The 27,759-nt window shown below is 45.8% G+C and overlaps 1 protein-coding gene across 4 annotated transcripts in view; it reads right to left on the bottom strand.

Moving 5' to 3' along the window:
- LOC138521540 (signal transducer and activator of transcription 5B) overlaps nucleotides 1-19,018 on the bottom strand; it is a 1,967,228-nt gene extending 1,948,210 nt beyond the window's left edge. For 3 of the 4 annotated variants that reach the window (XM_069634461.1, XM_069634460.1, XM_069634455.1), the window contains exon 1: nucleotides 18,914-19,018. The gene's annotated coding sequence lies outside the window, so the exon portion shown is untranslated. The remainder of the gene's footprint in view (nucleotides 1-18,913) is intronic. The other variant, XM_069634459.1, reaches the window with a different exon arrangement.
- Between the last annotated feature and the right edge of the window lie 8,741 nt (nucleotides 19,019-27,759).

The following is a 27,759-nucleotide window of genomic DNA, read 5'->3' as shown; positions in this document are numbered from 1 at the left end:
TCCTTCTTCACAAGTATTGTTCATTCTGGGACTAGTGGGACATCCCAGTAGCCTTGTATGTGATCCCAGCACAAAGGAAAATAGTTTCCTTTTTTGCCACTGGATGCTGAGAAAGTTAAGGGATCATCTACAGGCATCCATAGATGACATCCTTTCCTTCTTCACAAGTATTTTTCATTCTGGGACTCGTGGGACATCCCAGTAGCCTTGTATGTGATCCCAGCACAAAGGAAAATAGTTTCCTTTTTTGCCAATGGATATTGGGAAAGTTAAGGGATCATCTACAGGCATCCATAGATGACATCCTTTCCTTCTTCACAAGTATTGTTCATTCTGGGACTAGTCTCATCACAGAGACAAATATGTGTCCACAGGCTTGTGGAACACTCCCATCCCCTCCACACCTCATTTTATTCTGAGCCAATCAACATTTCAAACCGTCTGGCTAATTACTTACGGATGGCTATTATATTTAACTTTATAGAAATAATTTCACTTCAGTAGTTTTCATATATCAACAATCACGATTATTTATGTAAAAATATTTTTTCCAAACACAATATATTGTACACAATTGCTTTTCAGCCAACACTAGTTTCAACAAGACAATGGGCCTCATTATGACCCCGGCGGTAGCTGTGCCGGCAAAAGTGGCATGGCAGCCACTGGAGTTGTTTTTTTTCCGTCACCTGGCAATGAGGAATTCCCGGGGCATTACAGCCCTGGCGGTCCCGGTAATTCCCCATCACCAGGCACCGGAAACAATTACTCCCCATTCCCATTTGAGTCCCAGAGGACTCAAATGGGAATGGGGAGGACGGTAGCACCGGCACCATTCACAATGGTGCCGGTGCTACCATCAAAGTCTGCGGGCGGGTGCCTTTCCGTCCCGCCAGGTCAGACCTGGCGGATGGGAGTCGCCTGCAGCACTCGTAGTTTGCCGGTCCGGTAACAACGGTGCTGGTAGCTTACTGCTACCGTTGTTACCAGACAGGCAACTTTGTAATGAGGCCCATTGATCAAGATTCTCAAATCAGTAATCCATGCATCATATAAGTTGCTCTATGCATTTTGGGAATTGGTTAAACTTGAGTTAGTCTGATGAAATAAAACTATTAAAGTGAAATTATTTCTATAAAAGGTAAATATAACAGGCATCAATAAGTAATTAGCCAGACGGTTTGAAATGTTGATTGGATCACAAAAAAATTAGGTGTGCAGGGGACGGGAGTGTTCCACAAGCTTGTGGACACGCGTTTGTCTCTCTGATTGGTAACACAACCTAGTGTCAGGGTTGTTTTTCTCTCCTGCACCCTATCACTTACCTAAAGAAGAAACCTACTCCAAATTAACACAAAGGATTGCTCTTGGGCTATAGAAATAAGCACTCAAGTCTCATCAAACAGACTGTATCTAGTGGCTATTTGGGCACAGCTGTCAAATAAGGACGAGCTGGTCACCTTTGCCAATCCAGCCATCAAACTACACTTCAGGGGACTGGTCCATCTTTTCCCTCTAACACAACATTCTATTGTGAACTGGGAATCAGAATATAATCTTGATAGCTCTCATGCAAAAGCCCTTCAAGCTAATCACGCTATTTGATTTACGTCTGGTGACATGGAAAACATTTTGTCTAGTGGCAATTACCTCAGCCCGTCCTATCAGCAAACTGCAGGTTTCATCCATCGAGGAGCCCTACCTCTCCTTCAACAGAGACAAAGTGGTCTTACTGACAACATAAACCAAGAATTGTATGTTTCCCCAAAACCTCAGACAGAAGCAGATACATTTCTCCACTGTTCAGAGGTTCAAAGGGATATGGGGTGTTTTATCGAGAGGGCTAGCCCTCACTGGTCCTCAGACAGACTGTTTGTCGCCTTTGGTGGGGTACATCAAGGTAGGCCGGTGGCTAAAACCACTATAGCCAGATGAATAATCTCATGCATTTCTCATGCTTACCAAGTGCAGGGCAAAATCCCTCCAAGACCCGCATGCCCACTTGACGAGAGCTAAGAACACGGCAGTAGCCTTCCAACGTCACATGCCCTGGGAGGCCATACGCAAAGCAGAGATATGGGCTTCCCCTTCAGCTTTCTGTAAACACCTCACACTGGATTCAAGCTCCAGGGTTCACGCCTGATTCAGACAAGCAGTCATGAGGAATATATTTGCAACAGTGTAGATACCATCCTCCCTGTAAATACAGTAGTGTTTTCTACTTCCCCATAAATATGGAGGAAAGAGGACGGGACGAAAGAGTAGGGAAATGTTGCTCATTGTAGCGACTGCTGTAATCCTAGTCCAATGTCCCCTTTACTCCATCCATCCGCCCTCAATCCACCTAAGCTAGTTAAATAGGTCCTCCAAGTCCTCTCAGTGGGTCAGCGACTGAGGGGGAAGAGCGCAGAAGGCAGGGCATAGGGTGTGGTAGCCCTACATGCACATAGCTCGCTCCACTCTGTAACTACTTAAAGAGGAAATGTGTCTGGGCTTGCCATAGCTCCATTCGCATTCCCGCTAAGCAGGAACTCACATAACTGGAGGAAAGAGGACATTGACTAGAAGTACAGTAGTTCCTGCAGTCAGTAACTTTTCCTTTCTCTTTTTTGGAGTACTCACATCCACTTTTCTGGGAATCCCAATTATGATATCCTATTCAGTCCTGTATTATTTGGTATCCCCTTAATTTTGAGGGTTAATGCTTTACAAATATACTTGATTTGGCCTTGAATTGGGGAGGTGAACAGTGGATGTGTTTGCATTATACTCTCCTGCTTGGCGTCCTCTCCTCCATGTTTGTGTGGATGCTAGATGTAGCAGCTGATTCAGTGCTGTAATATTGGGCATCTTCTTGATTTCAAAGGTTAACATTTACCAAAATGCTGCTTGAACCTCCCTTGTATTTGGGGGTGGAGGCAGTAGAGTATGTGCCTGCACAATATTCTTCTTTTGATTCCTCTCATCATTTTGTTGTTGGGATGCCAACTGTAGTAGCCAAACGTAATAGCCAACATTTTTACGTTATTTGTAGTTAAAAAGATTCATTATTTTCATTTTGTTATATTCACTGTATACCCATAAACATTTGTGCTGGTTGACTCCTTACTCAGTCGAGGCCCAGGCCCCATGGAAGCTTTGAGTACTCCCAGCCATTTCACATGGGGTTGCTAACATAATAAAGAATTCAGTGCAGCAATATTTAGTATCCCTTTGATTTTGAGGGTTAAAACTGACCAAAACACCAGATGATATGGCCTTGTATTGAAGAGGTAAGTAGAGTATGCGCCTGCATGATATTTTCTTTCTTGGAGTCCTACCATCTAAGTCTATTGGGGATGTCAACTATTATGGCAAATTCAGCGCTGTAATATTTGCTATCCACTTTATTTCGACAGCAAACATTCAACAAAAATGCTGCTTGAACAGCCCTCGTATTGGGAAGTGAATACAGAATGTATCTGCACTCTGTTCTCCTTGTTGGAGTCCTCCTATACTTTCCTCTTTTGTGGGGATGCCAAATATATCTAATGTCCGAGCACCCACCATCTGATATGATATGATATGATTGGTTATTTATAACGCGCTTAATACCCAGAGGTTTCTAAGCGCGGACCCGGGGATCGAACCTGTGCGACTCTGCATCGTCTTGCTTCGAAGGCGAGCACGTTGCCCCTGAGCTATCCTCCCTGGAACCCACTTCCACTAACTATCCGCTGCATAGAGGACCATCTCACCTACAGGAAGTCTCTCAAGAGCTGGCTCTTCCCATCGGCACACTCAGGCGTGAACCATTCACCCACTCCTTCCCAGGAAAATGGAAGCACAGGAGAAGCAAAAGGGGCGATATAGCACTTCCTAAGTGGACATATATGATACGCTCTGCAAGAAAACAATCTATCTAGGTGTTAGGTCTACCACAACCAGACCCTCGTGTACTGCATCCCAGGGAATAGAGCTCTGCCCCTGCGGGGGATTGGCCTGCACAGCCACAAGCAACTGCAATACACATAGCCTAAACACACATCACCCTCAGAGGCGTAGACAGGGTAGGGCCAGAGCGGTGTTAATTTCACTGCGGTGGAGCCAACTACATTAGAAGATTCAGGCTCCACTTGTTAGACAATCCTGGCTATGCCTCGGATCACCCTGGGCCCAAGTGGCTTTTTACAAGTAAAATACAGCTGAATCCCACACAAAACTTGGTGCAGCCATCTCATATAGCTTGACTCGCAGGGGCTCTCATCACTCCTGTGACTCCTTCGATACTATCATAGCACCGGCCCCACCTACTGATAGTCAAATGTTGCTGTTAGGGACCAAGCCACTCCTAACTTAAGCTACCGTCGTAATGGCTATAAATGCACGCACGCATTTTACAACTCCTCATCACTTCACAGTCATCAGACTATGTTCATCCAAGGGCATTTAACCTCACAGCACTTCTAGGCCATACGAATGGTAGCAAGAGCTATAGAACTACAATATAACAGAACAAGTAATATTTGGTGTCGCATTCATTTCAAGGGCTAATGTTTAACAAACGCCCATTTAAATTGGTATTGTATTGGGGAGGGGAGTACATCATCATTATACACTGCGACGCCTGCTGGAAGTCATCCCATTCTTTATTTCATGGGATACCATATATAACAGCTGATATAGCATTGTAATATTTGGTATCCCCTTAATTTTGAGGGTTAGCATTTAACAAAACACTGCTTGAACTATCCCTTGTATTGGGGAGGGGGGTACATCATGTGCCTACACTGTAACTGCTTCTGGAAGCCATCCCATCCTTTTTTGAAGGGGATACCAAATATAATAGCTAATATAGTGTTGTAATATTTGGTATCCCCCTGATTTTGAGGGGTGACATTTAACAAAGCAATGCTTGAACTATCCCTTGTATTGGGGATGGGAGTACATCATACGCCTACACAGTGACTCCTTCTGGAAGCCATCTCATCCTTTGTTTCCAGGGGGATACCAAATATAACAGCCAATATAGCGTTGTAATATTTGGTATCCCCTTAATTTTGAGGGTTAGCATTTAACAAAACACTGCTTGAACGTTCCCTTGTATTGGGGAGGGGAGTACATCATAAGTCTACACTGTGACTAATTCTGGACATTATCCCACCCTTTTTATCTAGGGATACCAAATATAACAGCTGATCTTGTATTTTAATAGTAGGTATCCCCTTGATTTTAAGGGTTAGCATTTAACAAAGCACTGCTTGAACTATACCTTGTATTATGGAGGGGAGTACATCATAAGTCTACACTGACTGCTTCTGGAAGCCATCCCATCCTTTTTTGAATGGGATACCAAATATAATAGCTAATATAGTGTTGTAATATTTGGTATCCCCTTGATTTTGAGGGTTAGCATTTAACAAAACACTGCTTAAACAAACCCTTGCATTATGGAGGGGAGTACATCAAAAGCCTACACTGTGACTCTTTCTGGACATCATCCCATCCTTTTTTTCTGGGCATGCGAAATATAACAGCTGATATATAGTGTTGTGATATTTGCTATCCCCCTGATGTTAGGGGTAACATTTAACAGAGCACTGCTTGAACTTTCCCTTGCATCTGGATGACAATTACATCGTTTGTCTATACTATGACTCCTTCTGTAAGAACTCCCATTCTTTTTTCTGGGGATACCAAATATAATAGCTGATTTAGTGCTGTAATATTTGGTATCCCCTTCGTTTTGAAGGTTGACATTTAACAAAGCACTGCTTGAACTATCCCTTGTATTGGGGATGGGAGTACATCATACGGCTACACAGTGACTCCTTCTGGAAGCCATCCCATCCTTGTTTTCAAGGGGATACCAAATAGAACAGCTGATATAGCCATGTAATATTTGGTATCCCTTTGTGTTTGAGGGTTAGCATTTAACAGAACACTACTTAAACTATTGCTTGTATTATGGAAGGGAGTACATCAGAAGTGTACACCGCGACTCCTTTTGGACATCATCCCATCTTTTTTTTCTGAGGGTACCAAATATCCCGGGGAACGGAATGGAAGCAAGGAGGACAATCGTATCCTAGGAACAGGAAACAGGAACCAACTGCTCCTTTTTTTTCCAGTCAGTCACTAGGTTGTCTTGACACATCCTTAAAGGGGCAATACAGGAGCAGGGGCAGTACATGTAATTAAAAAGGGAAACACACCACATACTCCCACTGGGCTGTACTTTTCACCACTGAGCAGCAGAGCACTCACACTGTGTAGCTCTCAGAGACAACACTCGAACCTGACAGAATTCACACTGAAGAGTATCTACAGGCAGCACGCACACTGAGTAGCACTCACAAGCAGCACTACAATGGGAATCACTCACATTAAGCAACACGGACAGACAATACACCCACTGGGCTATACTCTCACCACTTAGCAGCAGAGCACTCACACTGAGTAGCTATCAGAGAGAAAGAACTCTCACTGAGCAGCACCCAGAGACAGCACTCCCACTAAACAGCACACCCAATTAGCAGCAATAAAACTGAACAGATCTCACTTGGAGAAATCACTCCCACTGAAGAGCAATGGGAAGCTTGCACAGCACAACAAAGCAGAAACTGCACTAACATTGGTCGGCATTCACAAAGGGCAAGGGTCAGACAACTTTAAGAGCAGCACTCAGTAAATACTCACACAGAGACACCGCAAAGGGACTGGGGGGGCAAGGAAGTACTAAGACACAAAGCAGCACAAATCATTCCCTCTGAGATAAGACTCTGAAGGAACATCACTCGGAAAAAGCAGCACTCACCCAAGCGTAATGTTCGCACTGAGAAGCACTCTGCCCCTGAATTATCCTCATCAGAGCACCCACAGGGCAGGAGCCCTGCACCTCGGCAAGTACAAGTCCCGACGGAGTAATCTGATGAGATGCCACGCCGCAACATGCCCGAGGACATCTGAATCCGGCTACAGCTACATGAATATCATATGCCTCCTATCCGGCTGAAAGCACCCCCATCCAACTGATTTGCCACCTGTTATCTGCGGCAGGCTTTTCATTTTGTTACAAGCGCCTCTTGGAGCACGTTGATTCAGCTTATCAGAGCTGATCTAAGATGGCCGCTGCATCTTATTGTTGATCTGGTTGCTAAGCAACCCAGCGTGACGGCATCCCCATAAGCCTACTGGTTTCGCCGGCCGGCGGAAGCCGGCCCCGTCGCAGAAGGCCCCAAGTATAAGGCCTGGCCTGTCCCGAGCCTGTCGGAGCCAGAAGGTCTGGAGGTCTGCCCTGTGCCTTCTCGCTGCCTCCCTCTACTTCTGCAATCATCCTCTGGACATACTCTGACCCACTGCTCCACCACGTGCTCCCGCTCTAACCTGTGGTAAGAGACCGACTATATTTGCATTGTAAACCCTACTCTGCAATTCCTTGCCTCATCTTCAATAAACAGTAGCTACAGCGACCACATCACCTTATACTGCACGCCAGTATTACAGTGTTGAGTCTGTTGTCACCACTGTTACTCTGCTTATCCATCCAGCTTTCCCGCCATTACGCTTTCTCCCTGTTAAGATAGCGAAAAGCAGCGTACATAGTACCCAGTGAAAGTCCCCCTATAGCAGCTGCCCGCTCTGCCCCTATACGCATCACTGCTGACTTGAAAGCCTAACGTAGCGGCCGCTCGCGACTATTTATATTATTATATGAAGCCCATAGTTACTTTAGCCACCACGCGACCCTGCCTCCTTCATCCAGTGTAACATCCATTAACAGCCAACAGTAATTAGTTGCCGACATCCAAACTCTATACCCAAGGCTTTGCGCCAACCCTGACCCTCTACTGCAGCTGTGCAATGTTTTTCGTATGCCTTGCCTCCCACTGCTAATTGAACCAATGCGTACTCTAAATGCCTCACTTATGTGCACAAATCATTGCGGCCAGTAGAATCCCTGTTAGCACAAGTTGCACTGTTTGACTGCTTGAAACGTCTGAACTGTTATATGGTATGCACCTGTCTATCAACATTTGAACATCTTGAATACTTGTACTAAGATATACTCACCAGTTGCTGCATCTTTTACCGATTGCATATATTATGCTTGCTAGAACAAGTACTAAGTAATACGACTACGAAATCACTTTGTGACATACATTTGTTCTGTCACCTGACCCTTGCCTATTGCTTATGCTCCCATTTCTATGCTAACCTGTTGCGCCATTTAAATGCCATGATTCCGATCCAACGCGATACTGTCTGTATCGAAACCTCTGCCTACTGTTCATTGTTTATGATCCTACTACTAGGTTCACTTGTTGTGCCCTATAAGTGTTGAAATTTCGCGCGAAGGCGGCTCTAACCATGTTCCCGACACTGGCCATTTGCTTATGAACCTGATCTATGCGAACTTGTTGCGCTTTAATAATGCTTGGTGCTGCGCGAGACATTCGCTCAAACACGCCATTAGGGCCACCTCCTGTTACTGCCCAGTGGACGGACTTCAGCTTTTCTGCACGGAACAGTGACATCATCATGCACACCACTGCCTAGTGTTACCCTCTGATCTGTGTGGTGGGTCCTACCCAGACACCTTAGTAGACGCATACAATGCTACTATGACCAAAGCCTTAGACTGAATTGCCCCACTTAAAATGTGGAAAAGTAAACCTAGAGCGCACCTGAACCCATGGTTTACTCCTCAACTAAAAGCTCTGGGAGCGGAAAAAAGGAAATTGGAAGTCCTCTGGGGACACTTGCCTACTGAGGAAAACAAAACCAACCTGACCAATATCTCTGCTATTTACAAAAAAGAAATAATACGCACCAAACAGGAAACCTACAACGATAGGATTAACAAAGCAAGTTCAAGTACCAAGGAACTCTTTGTTATTCTAAGGGAAATGGAAGCCCCCATACCTCTGTCAGACAACTGTTTGAAGGATAACCTCTGGTGCACCAATATCCAGAATGCCTTAAAGAACAAAATTACCCTTCTCCAGAATAAGATTGCGGTCAGAAAAGTGAATTTACCTAACTTAGGTACGCATGTCCAATCACCAGCTCACACCCCTAAACACCCTCAACGTTTCAGATTCTCCCAAGTCTCTGTCCTTGAGATAGAAAAAAATTATCGCCTCCCTCAAACCTTCAAATTGTCAGGGAGATAGTTGCCCTGCACAGATAATTAAAGATGCCGCCAGAGACCTGGAGCCATTCACCTCTAAATTAATTAATGCTTCATTCTAATCTGGTACTGTTCCCAGTAACCCAAAGGAGGCATGGGTCCTAGCCCTCCTAAAATAAAAAACAATCTCTGGTCCCGACCATCCCCACTAGCTATAGGCTGATTACAACTGTACCGTTCCTACTCAAGATAATAGACAAAGTAGCCTACCTTCAAATACAGGAGTATCTAGATACCAATCACCTCTCAGGAGTCCGCCAATCTGGCTTTAGGCCACAACACAGCACCGAAACGGCACTGACTGATTTAAAGACCCAGATTGATTAACTTAAAGACAAAGGGAAAACAGCCTTGCAACTTCTCCTTGACCTGTCCTCCGCCTTCAATTTGGTGGACTATGAAGTTCTATGTAAACACCTTGGCCCAGCTGCCTGCTTTTCCCAGGATGCTATAGCATGGATCCAATGTTTCACCAACAATGTACAACATATTTACAAAGCCATTGTTCGACGGCCTGGACCATCTGGGTGTCACCTACACTAATTATGCAGATGACACCTAGATCCTCATACCGCTTACAGGCGATTATGACAAGGATTTGGCCCTAGTGAATAAAATGTATTTAATCATCCAGGCATGGATGGCCGCCCACGGCCTCTGCCTGAATGATGATAAAACCGAGCTCCTTATACTCTGAACTGTATACAGCCTGAACAAACTCAGTACCGAATATGCCTCATTCAACATCGATGGGAATAACATCAAAGTGGTTAAAGAGGTAAAAACTCTAGGCTTCTACCTAGATTCAGCCCTTACTCTAGGTAAGCAGGTCAATGCCATGGCCTCCACTACAGCGTATTCTTGAAGCTGATCAGGGCCTGCAAACCCTTTCTTGAAAGTTGCATCATCCTAGCCAGAGCCCTCATCCTCTCTAAGCTGGACTATTGCAATGCCTTGTACTTGGGTGCGAGTAAGCATATTGTTAATAAAATCCAAATTCTCCAGAACAATGCTCTTAGAACAGCACAGGACATTCCCAGGAGAGAGCACATCTCGGAGATAAGGAGACAGAACAAATGGCTCTCTATCAATGACAAAATTCTGCTCAAAACTGTCTCTTTAACCCATACATGCCTCAACAAAAGCGCCCGTCTCTACCTCTCAGAGAGAATTGTCAAAAAAAAAAATCTACCTCATGTCCAACTAGGACAGCTAACTCTTTCTGTCTGGTCATGCCTAGATTCAAACTAAAAAAAAAAGCAGGGGGGTGGGGGGGGGGGGGAGTAGCTTCCCAGTTAAGGTGGCGCAGTACTGGAACACCGCCCCTCTCTCCTTTAGAGTGGACCAACCCTTCCTCAACTTTAGGCGAAATACATAAAATTGGCTCATAGCGAAGGACCACTGACACACCCAGCTTAAGGCTTGCTCGACTGTTACACGACTCCCCGATGTTGTAACCACTGACTGTCAAATGCGTGTCTTATCTGTACCATATTGTATTATCCATTGTATGTATATCAACTGTATTATTTTGTACATATTTCTGTAAACAAAGTGCTTTATTGTCCACATGCAGATTTTGAAAACAAAGCGCTTTATTGTCCACATTCATGTTTTGAAAACAAAGCTTCATTGTACACATGCAGGTTTTGGAAAGTGGTTGGTGTTTTCCAGTGGGAAAAAAAGGCAAATACAAGACTTATGAAGCATTTCACCAACTAAGTTTTATTAAATTATGGACCTACCACATTATTCCACACTGCAGCGCGTTCATAAGACTTGCCTCAGGTTTTCATGAAGTGGAACTACTTCTTCTTATCTTTGAAATATATATATATATATAGTCTGGTTTATTGTGTGATTTATCTGCGTTTCATGTCAACCCTGTAAAATGAAATATTATTTGTATACGTTTTACACTTTTTACAAGCCTGTGAGGTGCCTGCTATGATGACTGCACCGCTAGGTCACACCCTCTACAGTGAACCCATCTATCAGGTCAATTTCCCTAAGGAGGTATTATTCCATAGTATTTTTTCAATTTCCAGGCGTATTTTGTGTAGCCATTTCCATCACTGCGGGCAGCTGTGATTTCTTAAGCTACAAATAACCATAACCCCCCCCACCCCCCCAAGTTTAATTCAACTCAATGCAGTTCCGCTGACCGATCAAGATGCTCATCGGGCATTTAGAGGCTTCTCAAAACGACATTAACAAATTCAGCTTTATGCTGCCGGTGTTATGCAACATTTGGTACCCCATACCGAGGCTCGGAATTCTCCTACTTTGGTCTGCGATCTACGAACACAGCCGAAGACAGGGGATACCGGATCGGTATGGGATACCAAATATTACATAACACTGTCAAGCTGCACTGCCGTGAAAACACGGACAGCCGCTTCCGACAGCTTCCATCATTGCACAATGACCTGTACTTGCATCAACATAGGCCTTTCTCCCACTATATAGGACTGTATATATTGCACCTGTTCATGACACCCTCCCACCACAATCTTGTCTAGAGTGGTTGAGGTGGGAGTCTCAAAAGGGCTGCAAAATGCCCCTTTGAAAAGGTTTGGCAATACAGGGTGAAGGATCTGGCAAAGAAAACATGGATCACAATGGCTGCCATTTGGAAAATGTTGTGAAGGCCCTAAACCAATCAGAATGGCTTTCTTGGGACTAGACGCTCCACACTGTAGGGACCCAGCCCAGGTCTGTGAACGCAAAATGGCCATTCAGGACCTCAAAGATGGACACGTGGGTCATGAGACAAGACATATGTAACAGGTCATTTTGCAAAATTTCGATATTTATACACATAAAAAGTTTAAAATAATTTAAAAACAAAAATGTAAACAAGTTAAACTTTACCATAACTGCAGTTACTGAAATATATTAATACAAATATCTTGCTGCTGCATTAGCAGGGAGTATGATTAGTTAGACTGCCCCCCTCCGCCCCAATGCAAAATGTAAAAATTAACATTCCAAGTTCTTCAGGTCAGCCATCTGAAAATGCCCGATACAATTTTCACCCCATGCAAACGTGAACATTGGTTTTGCCCATTTTGAAAAATGTGCTCTTAAACTTGGATGGGTTCATCTACCGATATTTCGGTCACAAGCAGTTGCGGTCAACCCATCTTCAGTGTACTTCAAGATTAGCTGAACCATAGAGGTTCATATCAGCTCAAATGATTCGAACTTCCAACACTAGCTCAAAAAGATTTGAGGTCAATAGACAGCGAATGGCTTGAACCGTTGCAAGCTTCTAAAGTATGTCCTCTAGTGACTTTCAGTAGCTGTGCCAGATTTGAAGGTACTCAGTGATTTCATCAGAAACTAACATTGAGAGGTAAATTATCTTTTATTTAAGCTACTAACCAACACTTGTCCCAAATATTCTAGGACTGGAGTTTGTTTATATAATTGCACCAGTTCTAAAATATATGTTGGGAAGGATGTTTAGTGGGTTAAAAAATATAGTTCCCAGCTCTGTGTTTATTTACAGCAAACAGATTTGAATCATTTAAGCAGATTCAGACTTTCATTGTTTGGAGAGATTTTAACTGAATTTAAGTTGATAAGCACCCATTAACTAGGATTGTGTTGTTACCTCAAGCACAAAAACTGTATTCAACCCGTAAGGCAAACGGTCAAATACAGGTAGGGCTGGCTCAGAATTTCATCATCCAAAGACAAGTAAATTGGGTAGCATAAATACATTACAGGTGCCGATTCATGGAATTATCTGTGCGGAAAATCAGGACTTTGCGTGCCAAACTGCATGCAAAATCCTGTTTGTCAATTCATGGAATCGACTGCATGTTACTTTTTCGTACTTGCAGGGACTTCGCGCAGGCTCGGCACGTCACTGCGAGAGGCCGAGTGCCTTGCGCGAGACACCACATAGTGCGTGGGCGTAGCTTGCGCAGAAGGCAGGGTAGGGGGCGGAACACAGAAAATGAGGAAGAACTAGGCAAAATGTGGGCATTACGAGGGACGGCCCGCAGGCAGTTCATCGCACACCCACTATTACGTGGAACGATATGTATTCATGGATCTGAGCGCGCAACCTCTCGGCGGGGAAATTGCCATGCAAAGCCCTTATACTATCCTCCACCCGAAGGCAGGTGTACAGACACTTGCGCATAGGGTTCATAGCGAAGAGGTAAGATTGGGTGTCAGATTTAGGGGTGAGTATACGCAGGCGTGGTTCCAATCTGATTTAGGGGTGCGCATACGCAGTAGCAGGTGCAGGCATGGTTTACGGGTGTTCGCATCATATTTTCTGTGCATTGCCAAAGTTACGATAAATCGTATGCATGTTGTCGGGGTGCGGGTAACAGTTACGGGGGACCCCGCGCAGAGTCCCTGAGATGCAGGCCTGCATGCAGGGGAGCCCATGCACTGTTTGAATGGTGCATGTATTCGTGCCGGGGAGCACTGGCAGTTTTTTGCGTGGGGGTGTGTCGGGGGCGTTCCAGCCGCCACATGCATATACAGTTACTTTGCGCAAACAATTCCATGAATACTTGGAGCGCGCAGAATTAATTCTGTGCGCAGGCTCGTTCTCGGCGCACAGCCTTTGCGGGATAAATGCGCACTTTTCCATGAACCAGGCCCGAATTATCATTGTTATTTACAGTGCAAAGAAACAGGAAGAACGTTTGCATTAAGAAGTATATAAAAAGTTACTACTGAAAAATGTATGTCTTTAAATTAGTTAGTTATTCATTATTGTACTACAACTAATCCACAGTCTAATCCGTGCATAGACTCAAAATGTTATTGTGTTGAAAACCTCGAAAATCCACAACTCAGCTTTATTCCACTCAAATAAGAAAGACATTAAGTGGTGAGATTATCTGTCAGATAGTTCAGAGACAGTTAAGTGTTCTGCATTTGAGATTTGCATTTAACCTCCAGGTCAAATTCCTATCCCAGAGGGTACTGACTCATTCAGTCATTCATAGGTTGATAAATTGACAGGCATCAAATTAGGTACTTCTGCAATGAACGTACAATGACATACAAAGGACTCTGGTGGGAATCACAATATAAAAACAGGTTGTATTAATATCATAGAAATCAACAAGTTTAAAAAATGACACAGAACTATCCATGAGGCTGAACAGCTCACATACACTTAAGTCAAGGTGAAATTCTCACATGTCAGAAAAATACAATTCAGCAACCCAAACATAATAACAACTTACTTTACCTAAAAAATATTGAATTGAAAAAAAACAATTTTCACAACGATACTCACTGTTGACAATAGCAATCGTGACAATGAGGACTGGTATTATCATAAATAACTTTTTTTTTATTATTGATGCAGCTGAAATAAATCAACTTTACAATAAATTTCATTGGAAAAAAAACAAAGAAAAAGATACATCTAAACGTAAAAAAAAAAACAGGAAAATTGACAGATACTATCGTGTGCAAATCTGAGCTGTTGTATATTACACCATCTCTATCAAACCGACATTGTTCTCCTGCAGTTGTAATCCAGTATCATAAATAACTATAATTTAACAAAATCAGATAAAGTCTTTTGGCTCATGAAATGGCGATGTTAAGATGTCAATGGAATCTTAACTCCTGCTCGAAAACGTTTTCCTGAAAACATCCTGCTTGGTGCCCCTTGAAACATTGTGATAGACATAAGTGATTAGTGAAAGCATCACAAAAGCAAATACATTTGATATCCTGACATTTTGCCATACAGACTCTCTCGTTGGTTATGGGACCATAAAGGGAGCAAAACAGAACGCCATTTCTCTCACCGGCCAGGGCAGGGAATGGGCCAGAACAAGATGGAGCGCTGCTCCGTCCCCTAGACCAAGGGGCTAGGACATGACTCTCTCAGATCCTGCGCCTCAACCAGCAGACAGCTTTCAGAAGAGTCGGCAGGGAGCCAAGCAGCCTGCTCGTTGAAGTGCAGGTTGCTCATGCATGCTATAACTCCTTAGAGCACTGCCCTATTGCGTAGAACAGGGGCTAGCACAGAACGCTAACAACCAGGTGTGTTCTAAAGCTGTATTATCGCAAATATTGCACGCACGAGTAACCCATTCTTCAACAAGCTTTCAGAAAACTCATTAATGGAAACTAAATGCCGAAACTGCCAACACCTCCAGAGCAGTGGTGCAGCATTCCAAACCGGTATACATGTCCTGCAATTTACAGACATTTCTTTTTTAGGGTGAATATTGTGATCAATCTAAACAGAAGAGGCCATTATTCGCTTAAAAGAGTTTCTTACTGTATCACTATAGTACATGTTTAACATGTAACATTGTGAACATTATGTTCCCATAACGCTCTTTGCCTTTATGCAAATCACCACTGTTGGGTTCTATGTGGAGATACTGTGTTGAGCAACCAGACCAGGGCCACGCCCCTTGGCCCTGCCCCTCCTTTCCACAGCCCCGCCCCTCCAGAGGTAACAGCTCCCCAGTAAAAGAAATCAATTTCCAGCACTGCCACCGGCAATAACAAATACGGAACGCCTTCTGGTCTCTTATCTTCCTTGATAACATCAGACATAACTTCATAAAGACGTTTACTGATCTCCATGACAAATAATTACATGTCATGGGTCAGCTGGTGTTCCTTCAACATTAGGAAAGCTCCATTTATCAATAAATGTATATGCCAGCTGGGCATAAGCAAAATCAAACGGTGATGGCTGAAAGGTTTACAATTATTCTTAACCATGGGTACATCTCTGGCCAACCCTACCGGCCATTATTTTTGGGCCTGCCAAGACACTACAGACGGGAAAGACCATATGCAAAGTAGGCATGGTCCCAGCCCAAAAAGGGGGCAGACAAGCCCCAACTGCTAGGTCACATGCCTTTTGTACGAGACCACAAGCATCCCCAGACATGATGTGGCTCTACTGGGCGTCATAAGATGGGCACACCGCATATACCTCAAAATTGTGAGCATGAATGCTTGTCACGACTAAACTATTCTATCATGATGTTTTAACTGTATACGTTGATAAACTAGAACCAAAGTATGACGCTGACATGTATGCACTATTCAGAGTGGAATGCAATGATTTTCAATGAGTGACAGCATTTATGTCGAGTTCTACAAGTTAGTCAACATGTAGAATCCTGAATGTGCTTTATCATGACAGAACGTGAGAATGCCCATTTGAGCAAAATAGCGGTACAGCCCAAAATGTAGGGGGCAGAGGGGACAACCCCGTTTATCAATAAATACATTAAAGTGCATCGACATTATCTGCAAGCTGGGGAGGCGTCGGTCGATACGCCCACGCAGAAACGATTTACATAGCTTACATCAACAGTTACTTAGCTTCCAGTTACACAATAAAATCACTCTTAGTCACCAGCGCCAAGCACCAACATTCTGGAGATGGCGTCTCCATTGTCACCTTAATGTCTGCATTTCAAAGCGCATCGGACAAGCAGGCTTTTGCTAAATGAATGTGACTTGTGGTAAGAGGTCCTCATACTGACAACTGTTATTGTGAAGAATTAATGTAAAATGTAAATAAATAAACATTTTAAAAAATGTAGCGATAGCTCTGTGAATATCAGCTTTCTCTCTCTTCAAATACAAATAGAGGGGAACGGTAAAGTAGCCCTAAACGATGCCAGAGATTGTAAGGGCGAGATTCAAAGCATGCACGATTGGGTGGCAAAGAGTATGACTGCTGTAGCCCATCCTCAAGAGAAAAATAGTAATAATGCCACCTGGCACCATAAACTACGCATACCATCGCCATGTTGAGGCAACAAGCACGCTACCCTACGCCTGACAGCTGTCAGTCCACATCACGGAAAAGGACCCCCCTTCATATGTGAAGTCTCTCAGTCTCAGCCCACCAGTTGCTTCCTCGCATGTAGGGGGGCCCCGACAGACAGCTGCCACTCCCCTTAAAAACAAGGTATATACCTGTGACATATGTCCAACACCCAATGTAGGATCACCATTGACAGTTATTCTTTATTGGTCTAGAGTCTCTGTCTGGGAAGCTGCCCCTTCCCAGAATTCAGGGTTTACCCCAGGACAGAAGTTACTCTGCACAAAGGTCAACGGCTGTCATCTGGCAGCTCACTTGTTCCAGCCTTTGCAGTGACGGGCCTCTCGCATGGTGGCTATCGCCCTCCAGACCCTAGTACGGAGAAGCAATCTCCTCCCCCCCCGCAGCTGTCACTCCACAGTGCATGGTCTCCTTCCTATGCATGTATAGCTCGTGATGCTTGCCCCTTGCTGTAGAGCAGGGACTCCTTTGGCAGCTGCCTCCTTTTAAAGGGCACGAACTCTCGCCCAACAGCTTTCACTGCCCCGACCTCTCTACAGTAACGGCCCTTCCTCCCGGTCAGCTCTCTCTGCCTAACAGAGAGAAGGGCACTTCTACCAACAGTGATCACGCCCTTCCCCACAGCAGTGCATGGCCAATCTCCTGAAACATGACGCATGGTCTCCCCCGACTCACAGATGGCACTCCCCACACAGTAGGATTTCACTCTGGCTAGCTGCGCCTCTTTATACTGGAGGAGCTCTCTCTTGACAGCACCCACTAGCCCCCAAGCGGAGGCGGGGTCTCCGTTTGACTTGCTCTCTTGAAACTGTGTCCATGAGCAGAGCTGGCAGTGGGAACACCCCTTCCGCCAAGTGCTGGATCAAGCGTCTGTAAATCGCCACGCCCACTACTGTAGTCTACTGTGAGCAGTCATGTCCCTTCCAACAGCCCAGCGCCTCCCCCTCCTGAAATGTGCCCATCCCTCAATAGTGCCGTGCACTTTCACTCACATCATGCATAGGTACAGGATCTGCCACACCCCCTGAGAGTAGCTCATCTTACTATTGACAGCACCACACACAGTGCGGGAATGCCTTAGCGACAACCGCCCCGAGGTCTCTCGCCGAATAGTTGTTCATACGCACCACGCAGGGTCTCCTGCAAGGGCTGTCTTTAGCCCATAGAGCACTGTCCTCGATAACCGCTGCCTCTCGCATATATAGTCGATTTCTCTCCTCGTGCCCCCCCCCCCCCCAACCTCACTCCCCTGTAGTCTCGCTGACAGTTTTCACTATAACTTCCCAACTTCGTCGCATGCAGTACCACATCCCGGACAGCTGTGAGTGTCCATTTCCCCACACTGTAGCGCCTCGACCAAACAGCACAGGTTCTTTCTACTAACAGCTGCCTGACCCCGGCATCACATCATGTTTTTTACCTCGTTAAATCAACACCACCGCGTGCAAGCACTGGTTGGAGAGCGGTCACTCCCCCATTACCCCATAACAGCACCCTCCCCCCCCCCCCCCCCAACCAACCAAACGGTGCAGGTCTGTGCTGCAGCTCGCAGACTCCCCACCCCGCCCCCGTGGCAGGGTTTCACATCTGACAGATACCACTCGTCTCAGCGAGCTGAGGGTCTCCCCCATCTGACAGCGCCCCCCCCCGCCCCCCTCGCCTCAGCTGCTACGGAGGGCGCTCGGGGCCAAAACGCTTCTGTGCACTAGATGCAACATGTTTCTCCCAGAGTGAAAACTTATACCCCGGTCCCCTCCTGCGGGGCCTCTTCCCGCCCCCTCCCTTGAGTGTGGCAGGCAGTCTTCCAAAACATCTCCTTCCTTGCTAGCCCTCCCTACTCTGCCCCGCCCCCGGGGGTTTATTCCCCTATGTGGCCCTTAACGCAGACAGTGCATGCCAAAACACTCCCGGCACGCCCCCCTCACCTGCGCAGATCTGGACTCCAGCCCCCGGCTGACGCCCCGTCCCGCAGTCTGTCTCCCCCGCCCCGGTATAGCTGATCCGCCGCCGTGTGATGCGTTCTCGCTATCTCTCCCTTCACTGATCCCCCCCTGGCGGACGCGCCCACTTCTCCCGCTGACTCCGCCCCCTTCCCCTCAACCATCAAACCCCTTCGCTTTGATTTTATGTTTAAGCGCTCAACAGCGCCGCCACACGGCCAGTCCCGGTGTTGTATGGTATCCTGCGTCCCCATGGTAGCTTGTGGGAGGCAGTGTTTGGCAATCCTCATAGCCACGCCCACTTGGATGCCCCGCCCACCCACAGATGGCTCAAGCCATACAAACAGTGGACACATGAAAAACGAGAAAATAGAGCGGCACAGCCCGCCCTCCAACAGCTCCGTTCCTGGGATTGGCCAGTGATGTCTTTGTAGCTCTGCCCCTGCCATTTTATTTCTTCACAGTGTCGCAGCCCTTCTGAGACACACAGTCTGCGTAATAAACCCAACAACACGTTTATTTTTCTTTTGTCATCTGCAGCCGAGGCTTGCTTATTCATAATGGTGACTTTCCAACTGAAAGACCACCAGTCACCTTGCAAATCTGTTACAGTTAAGTGAGCAACACAATAAAGCACCCTTTTAAAATGTGTTCACACCCATAACGTCTAATAACTTGATATCCTAAAACGTAAAGTGTGCTTTCATGTCCTTAGTTGAATGTTGTTAAAACCATGCCTAACAACACTGGAGCATGCATGCCAACATTCAGAGCCATTTGGGAGGAAGATTTCCACTGGGAAATCAGGAGACCTACATTTCCCCCTAGGAATGCATTAGGGCTACAGTAATTTTAGGCGGGAGAATGTGAGAAATAGGCAAATAGCTATATTTTTCACAGAAAAATCGGGAGTCTCCCGCCTAAATTGGGAGGGTTCGCATGTATGCTGGAGGTTTGTTACAAATCTCCAAACCAAAGTGAGTTTTTTTAGCCTCTTTTATTGTGTGTCTTAAAGCCCTGAAAATAAAGTGAGTACATAGATATTTTGCCTTTTGCATCTTATAGTTTTCCATTCAGGATGTGGAAAATAAAGGTACACTGATATTATTGTGGCCCAACATGCTGCCGCTATAAGTATTTAGATGTTGTCATGATGCTTTACTATGCAATTTGTGAATTTTGCAAGTAAACTCTATAGGACAGTATTATTGTAGGTCTTGACACCCAAAACTTAAATATTTGTTCCAAGTAAAGCGTGGAAGAAGATGGCCGTGGCCAAATTGCAGAGTGGGTTAAAATCCCTGCTTCGCTGTTTAGCGTAAGGGTGTGATCCTGGGCAAATAATGTAATCTCACAATGGGCCTTATTACAAGTCCGGAGGTAACTCAGCCGTTGCTACCGACGGGTTGCCGCCAGATTTGCAATATTTAGTGGCACCTGGCTTGCCGGAAACACCCGGGGATTACAACCCCAGTGTTCCGGGAAGTCAGGCGCCAGTAAATGGTACATCCCCATTCCCATAAGGCTCAATGGGAATGGGGATGACGGAGGCACCGGCACCGTTAATAACGGTGCCGGTGCTTCCGTGAAAGTCTGTTGAAGGGTGCCGTTCCGCCCGCCAGGTCTACCCTAGAGGCCGGGACGGCACCAGCCCTCAGACTCGTAGTGTGCTGGTCCGGTAACAACGGTGCCGGTAGGCTTACCAGCACCGTTGTTACTGGACCGGCACACTCGTAATGAGGCTCACTGACTTCTACTGTAAAAACTGGAGTGCTCATAAGTGATTGCGTTTACACCCTTACAATAGGACAGTTTTAATAATTGTAGGGAAACATTATTGTACCCTGGTGCTCCTCTGCTAGTAGCTCTAAAATGCTCATATAGAATTGCATAATTCCTGCACTGGCCCTCCGCCAGTCACGTATAACTTGATTTGACAGGCAGACAGTCTCACCATCCAGTCAGTGCACCAGAGATTCTAGTAAAGGGCACTAACTGTGGTAAAACCAACATTATATTTTCTTCCCTGCTGCTCCCGGCCACTGAAGTTGTTTGGGCCGTCCAGAGTACTACCGCGTACACTGCTATGTCTTGTTATGCTATGATATTGAGCCTCTAAGAGTTGGACGAGACATTGGGAGCAAAGGTGCCAGGAATAGCCCTTCAAAAAGACCAGTGCGCAGGAACTAGAACATTACGTCCGCACGTAATACCTTTTACTTAAACTCTGCAAGCTAGTCTTGGAGGAAAGATGGGGGCACCAAGCAAGCTCTGCAAAAACACAATCTACTGCCAAACGTCCACATCCAGGTGGAAGAGTTATATTTGGCTCAGTTTGTACATGTGTATTTATAAACCAGTTATGAACTTATCGTTTTATGTTAACAGGACTGTACGGCTGTATAGCCCTGGTGCGTAGCTGCTAGGTTCTTCCCAGCCATGGTTGCTGTATACTTTGCTAGTAAGCAACAAGGACAGCACATTAGCCAAGAATCAGGGACGACGGCAGGGCCTTTCAACTCTTCCAAATGAAAGGGACCTCGAGCCTCAGGGGACCCCCAGCAACAGCCCCCATATTGCCACTCAGCAGCGTAATAACACAGCAATATATTCCTTTATATATTGCTCACTGGCTGGGTCTTACATTGTGTGCTTTGCAGTGCTCACCTTACAAGCTGCTGCTGGAGCCCCATTGAGGAAAACAGAAATATTATCACCTACTTTCAATGCTGTTTCCTCCATGTCACCTACTTTCTTATGAAGAAGGATCATTCACAACTATTCAGTGGTCATTCAGTGTTTCAGCTCCCTGCTGGCTTGTGATAATTGGCGGCTATTAACCTTATCTTTATCTCCATTATAATGTATGCCCTCCACACCCACATGAGCCTCAGACTCCTTTCTGCTCTAAGCAAGGGGAGCCCCCAACTATCAGGTTGAAGTGATCCCCCACCCATCTTCACCCGGGCCTGCAGAGAATATTCCATTATGTTTAGAGAGGACATTTTATCAGACCTATGTGGCCTACTACATCGAAACAATTTTGCCCTTGCAAATCATGGCCCATATCACACGTCACAGCGTTGAATACTATGCAAATGTACCAGAGGTGCAGCATTCATACACTTACAAGAACAGTACAAACAATTTTGATAGTGGAGGTGCAAGATATCACAGCCTGAACGCACCTATGATAATTTGCATCCCCTGTCTCCCGGGGGTTAACTCACAATGACACAAGTGGTCATCCTGTTTTATGTTTAATCTGGTCCCAACCAATGTAGAGGCACCATCTAACCCCTCCCCGAACACCCTCATACCTTTTGATTGTGTGGGGTGCAATATATCATGGCCTGAACGCAACTATGGCAATTTGCATCCCCTGGCTCCCTGGGGTTAACTAACACTAACACAAGTGGTCATCCTGTTTTATGTTTAATCTGGTCCCAACCGAAGTAGAGGTACCATCTAGCCCCTCCCTGGACACCCCATATATTTTGATTGTGGGGGGTGCAAGATATCATGGCCTGATTGCACCTACAGCAATTTGCATCCCCTAATTCTCTTGCTGTAATTCACACTAACACAAGTGGTCATCCTGTTTTATATTTACTCAGGTCCAAACCAATGTATCAGCACCATCTATCTCCTCCCTGTACACCCACATACCTTTTGATTGTGGGGGTGCAAGATATCATGGCCTGATTGCCCTTATGGTAATTTGCATCCCCTAATTCTCTTGCGGTAATTCACACTAACACAAGTGATCATCCTGTATTATATTTACTCCGGTCCCAACCAATGTATCAGCACCATCTATCTCCTCCCTGGACACCCCCATACCATTTCATTGTGGGGGTGCATGATTTCATGGCCTGAGCACACCTATCTTAATTCACATACCCTGTTTTTCATGGGGTAATTCACAGTATCAAGTGGTTATCCTATTTTAGATTTACTCTAGTTCCCCTTAAGCGATGTATATGCATCTTCTAGCCCCTTCCTAGACGCCCCAAAACCTTTTGATCAGTGAGGTGCACAGAAAGTTGAATCAAGTGCTGAATAATCTGTGGATGACTTGCGTACACTCTGTGTGGGAGTGGTAACAAGTGACTCCAGAGGAAGCTGTGATTGTGAGTGTATGCGAGATGAGCGGTAGTGTTGTGGTGTGCAGGATGTATAAGAGGGGTAGGTGAAGAGTGTAGATGTCGAAGGAGTAGAGGTGGTTGAAGTGGAAATGAGAGGTGAATGGTAGAGTGAGGGAGTAGTGAGTGGTGGAGAGGGCAAATGATATGCAGGAGTTGTACAGGGGCATATACAGTGGTGTTGACTGTCATAGGTGAAGAAGGGGAGTATGAGAGATAAAAGAGCGAGGAGCGTGAGAAAATTTAATGGACAGAGGAGGAAAGAGTTGGAAGGAGATAGGGAAAAGGGAGAGAGTCGGAGGAGAGAATAGAAAGTGTGGGTAGTAAGAGAAGGTGGGAGGGTAGGGGGTAAGAATTGAGAGATTAGAAGACAAAAGTAGAGAGTAAGATCATGGAACTGTTACGCTCACCTGGTATCCACAGGGACGACACCCAGCTGGGTTACTCGCTGGTATGCTTCTCAGCTTTGCCCTGATGTGGTTTGTGGGGAAGGTTCTGCCTGAAAATACAGGAGGACTGTGTTCAAGACTGACCGACTGGGATAAGTATCCTCCCTCCACCCCCGTATGCTTTCAGTCCCTCTGGCGCCCTCTCCTCACCTTGTGGTAGAATTAGGCGTGCTCTCCGTCCTGCCTTCTTCGCAGGGGCGCGTTGTCTTTCATGGGCGAGTACGGTCCAGTTACTTCACTGACGCCGGCCCATTTGATATTGTTCAGGTAGTTCTTATTGCTGTTCTTTAGTTTTGTTGCTATCCTGCATGCCTTTCTTCGTTTAAAATGTCTTTTTTTTCTCCCTTGGGTATGTGGAGCATCAGCGCAGCAAACTGGCTTGGTTGAGCCCCGCTGGTAAATGCTGGCGCATTAAGAGCGCTATGATGCGGTAAGGAAGCGCTTTGCGCAGCGCTGCGAAGTCTTGCCTTTGCTTACCTGTGTTTTCCTTCCTTGTAGGTCGCTGTGTTCTTCAGCACGAGTGGAATGTCCGGAGTGGTGCCAGCCGAGAGGCGACCAGCCAGTAAGCCTTTTGAGCAGTTCGTAATTTGTAAATGTCTCTACAGCTTTCTTTAATGTTGCCTCTATCTTCCTCTTTCAGGTAATTCTGTCCGGGAGGCGTGCAGATTCGAGGAAGCTGTTCTCAGTAGCTGCGAGTGTTTAAAGCTGAAGACTGCAGGTGAGATGCTGCTGCTAATGATGTTCCTTTTGTCTCCTTGCAGGTTCTGCTTCTCCGAGGTTCGAGGGAATAGCTGGACACGGTGAGCGTCACGTTGCAAGCTACAAAGTAACGCAAAGTGTGTTCTGCAGTCAGGGTGTGGTTTATATAGCCCGGGTAAAGTAGTACCAGGGAAAGTAGTTCCAGGCCTGCCACACCCAAAACACTAGACCACATAGCTTGGTTCTTAGGAACCAAGCTATGTGGATGCCTCCATGTTGGCTGACAATACAATAAAGTAGTTCCCAAGCACATTGTTGTTCATGGTGTATGAGCCTGGCGCCATAGGTACCAGGACTGGCCCCATGAGGGCTTTTGAAGAGGATGCCAGGCTCTAGAGGCCCGAGTCCTGACTCTACCTGGCCAAAGGGTTTGCCAGAGGGGGTTTTGGGCGAGGGTCGTGGCAGGAACGGAGTGAAAGAGTGAGAGGGAGAGAGTATGGCTACCCAGTTCTATTTTTATGCAAAACACATTTCAATGGATTGCTTTTCTCCCGCAGATTCCTCATCAGATAGATATCCATTCCAGTGTCAGCTGCTCGCAAAATTTTCGACATGGTGCGTTAGTGCACCTCGACTCGCCTGCCGATCCCTCTTGACTCAATGTGCTGGTTGTCAACTCCAGATGTAATGTTGGTCGCCCTACATATACCGTGTTACTATGCCCCTGTCCCTCAGTTCCTCAGTTTCTTTTTTCCACATGCTCAGCATGCTGCTCATCGGTACAACTAACTTTCTCTCAGAAAAATATTATTTTCAACCTATGAATGTTCATCTTATTCAACGCGCTTTCAACAATATGTCGCTCCCAAGATGTCAGTCTTCAAGCGGTGCAAGGCCTGCGTTCCAAGATGTCCATTTCCGACCCACAAAGTGTCTGCGTGTGGTGCCTCGGCATCAGTCACGTCAATGAGGAGTGCGGTTCTTGCATGAAGATGAACCCGAAATCACTGCGGAAGAGAGCTATGAAACTCGCATTAGGTTCACCCCCGTCAAAGTCTCCGGCCTGCTTCACTGCCTGGTTATTGAAGCTCAATACGGAGGGGCCCACTATAGCAAAGGATATTAGGCAACATAAAGAGACCAAAAAGTGGTCACATTTGCGCAGTCATTCCTCGTTCGCCTCTTCCTATAAAAAGAAATGGCGTTATCTACAAATATACGATTCTGGTTCCTCTGACGTACAGGTTAAGTCGGCTTCAGGGCCTACATCTAGGACCGAGTGGGAGGTTTTTAAAGAGCAAATGCTTGTCATGTTTAAGAAAGCAGCTGCAGGTACGGGTGACTCCTCGAAGCAGCACACTCCATCAGCTCCAGGGTGCCCGGCCCCAAGGAAACTGTGTCAGTATCTGAGCCCTTGGGCTCGGTGCCGACTGCTGGCAAGGCATTGACACAGCTATCACTTCCGTCTGGTGCCATCTGGTGTGGATCAGTCGGCGTCGATGTCCTACTGATCATACATGCCTCAGTGCCGATCTGATTTTCTTCGGCACTATGGCTTTGATTTTCGGTGACGATGATGTCCACGGGCTGTTTGATGTTGATCTCGTAAATTCAGGCAATGGAGGCACATATCTTTCTCAGATGTGGCTGATTTGATGGCCATGGCAGAGGGGCCTTGAGATGCAAGTGGCTTGGACACTTCCTCTGATGTGGAGACTCAGCAAGCCCACCCTCATGGTCAAGCAAGTGCAAAGTATCATTCCACAGTGGACAGGGGAGTGGATGCACTAGGTAGCAGTGCCCCAGTCAGAACTCGCTCAGAATATGATCTGACTGACATTTTGGATGAGGGAGCCCCTACAGAAAAAGCCATGCCTTTCAATATGGCCATTGCTGACCCCATGACCACCTTGTGGAAGAAATCTTGTACCACAGCAACTATGAATTCTTTCTTCACGATGAAGTATAAGCCGGCAAGAGGGGACCCAATATAGCTCCCCTCTCATCTTATGCCCAAGGGACTGGTCTTATAAGCAGCCACTGTTAATACTAGACCATCCATGTCAACTTCCATTCTCCCTATGGACAGGGAAGGTAAGGTGGAGAGTGTTGGTCCCTTTGCTGTGGGCAAACAGTGCTTGTTCCCATGGATGGAAGTACCAGTCCAGGAGAGCCTGAGGGGCTAAAGAAAAGAGTGCCGTGACCGGTAAGTTTCAGAGAATGCAAGAAACCCAGTGTGTGTATGAAAGTTGCTGAGTTACATTGTATCTGAGTGGTCGCATGCGATCAGCACGTTCTCGAAAGCCTCTGTCAAAGCAGAAGAACAAACCGAAATGAATGCAATGTTTAAAGTGGATTTTGTAGAAGCAATATACCAGAGCGTTCACGTCTCAAGGAAGTGTACATGTTCAAAAGTCTCTGATCAATCAAGGATACTAAGAAAGTAATATGAACTGTTAATGCTATGAAAACAAGAATGAAAGCTGTGAACGAACAGCCTAGGGGAGCCAGTGAAGTGTGAGCAAAATGCAGAACGAGCAAAAGTAAGCTGAACAAGTGGGTGTAAAGGCTGCAAATGAAAGTCAATAAAGTATAATTTGGATAAAACAGCCAAGGAAGTGCCAAGAAAGGGAAATCATTAATCTATGAACTTGTGAGCTTCTGAGTTGGCCGTGAACCGCCAAACCAGTCTAAGCCAAGGTGGCAGAAAGCTGTGGCAAGGGAAACTGGTTGCGTAACCACTAATGGGTGGGCTGTGCGGCCTGTCAACTGCACCTAGACCAGGAAGCCCCAACAAGTCCAGGACAGTTGTGAACACAACCCTGAAACAAGATAAAGCTGAACATTGTGAGGTTGTTTTGTGAACTAGTGCTTGAAGCTTGGGGAAGGGAACACTGAGCTCCTGATGGAACATTGTTTTGTAAACCAGTAATATAAGCTTAGGGAAGAGAACCCTGAGCTCCTTTTGAACTTTGTATACTGAACCCAAGTGTTCGTGAAACTTGGGTAAGAGAAACCCAAGTCCTGACAGAACATTTGAGCCCCTAATTGTTGGAACTGTATCCTGAACCTGGGGGAAGGGCGCTAGAGACTGTTCCAGACCTTGTGGTGAACACTATTGAGTTAGAATACCCCTACACTACATTTTTGTATTAGACGTGAAGGCAAGCATAGGTTTTGACACAGGCGTACTTTTGATTTGGACTTATGGACATAGACTTTCCTTAGTTTCTTTATGTAGGGAAATCCCCAACATAGCTATAGGGCAAGTTAAGATTTACACCCATCCTGATACTTAATAAAGATTCTATTGTTGAATTCACAATCTGTTGTCTGTGTCATCTTTAGATATCATGCCTGTCTCACAGCGCTCACTCCCCCTTTGCAGGGAGGCGATGCAGCTGTGCAAGCCAGCATATCTCTGCTTTTTCAGGGAGATGGTTTTTCTTAAGGTACGAGTGGGATTTTTACCCAAGGTTTTGTCTGAGTTTCATCTGTCCCATGCTATCGACCTCCCAGTTTTCTATAGGTCCCCTCA

The sequence above is a fragment of the Ambystoma mexicanum genome, chromosome 13 (assembly GCF_040938575.1).
Source record: "Ambystoma mexicanum isolate Mex_15411 chromosome 13, UKY_AmexF1_1, whole genome shotgun sequence".
Taxonomy (NCBI): domain Eukaryota; kingdom Metazoa; phylum Chordata; class Amphibia; order Caudata; family Ambystomatidae; genus Ambystoma; species Ambystoma mexicanum.
This window is presented reverse-complemented; position numbering and strand designations above follow the sequence as displayed.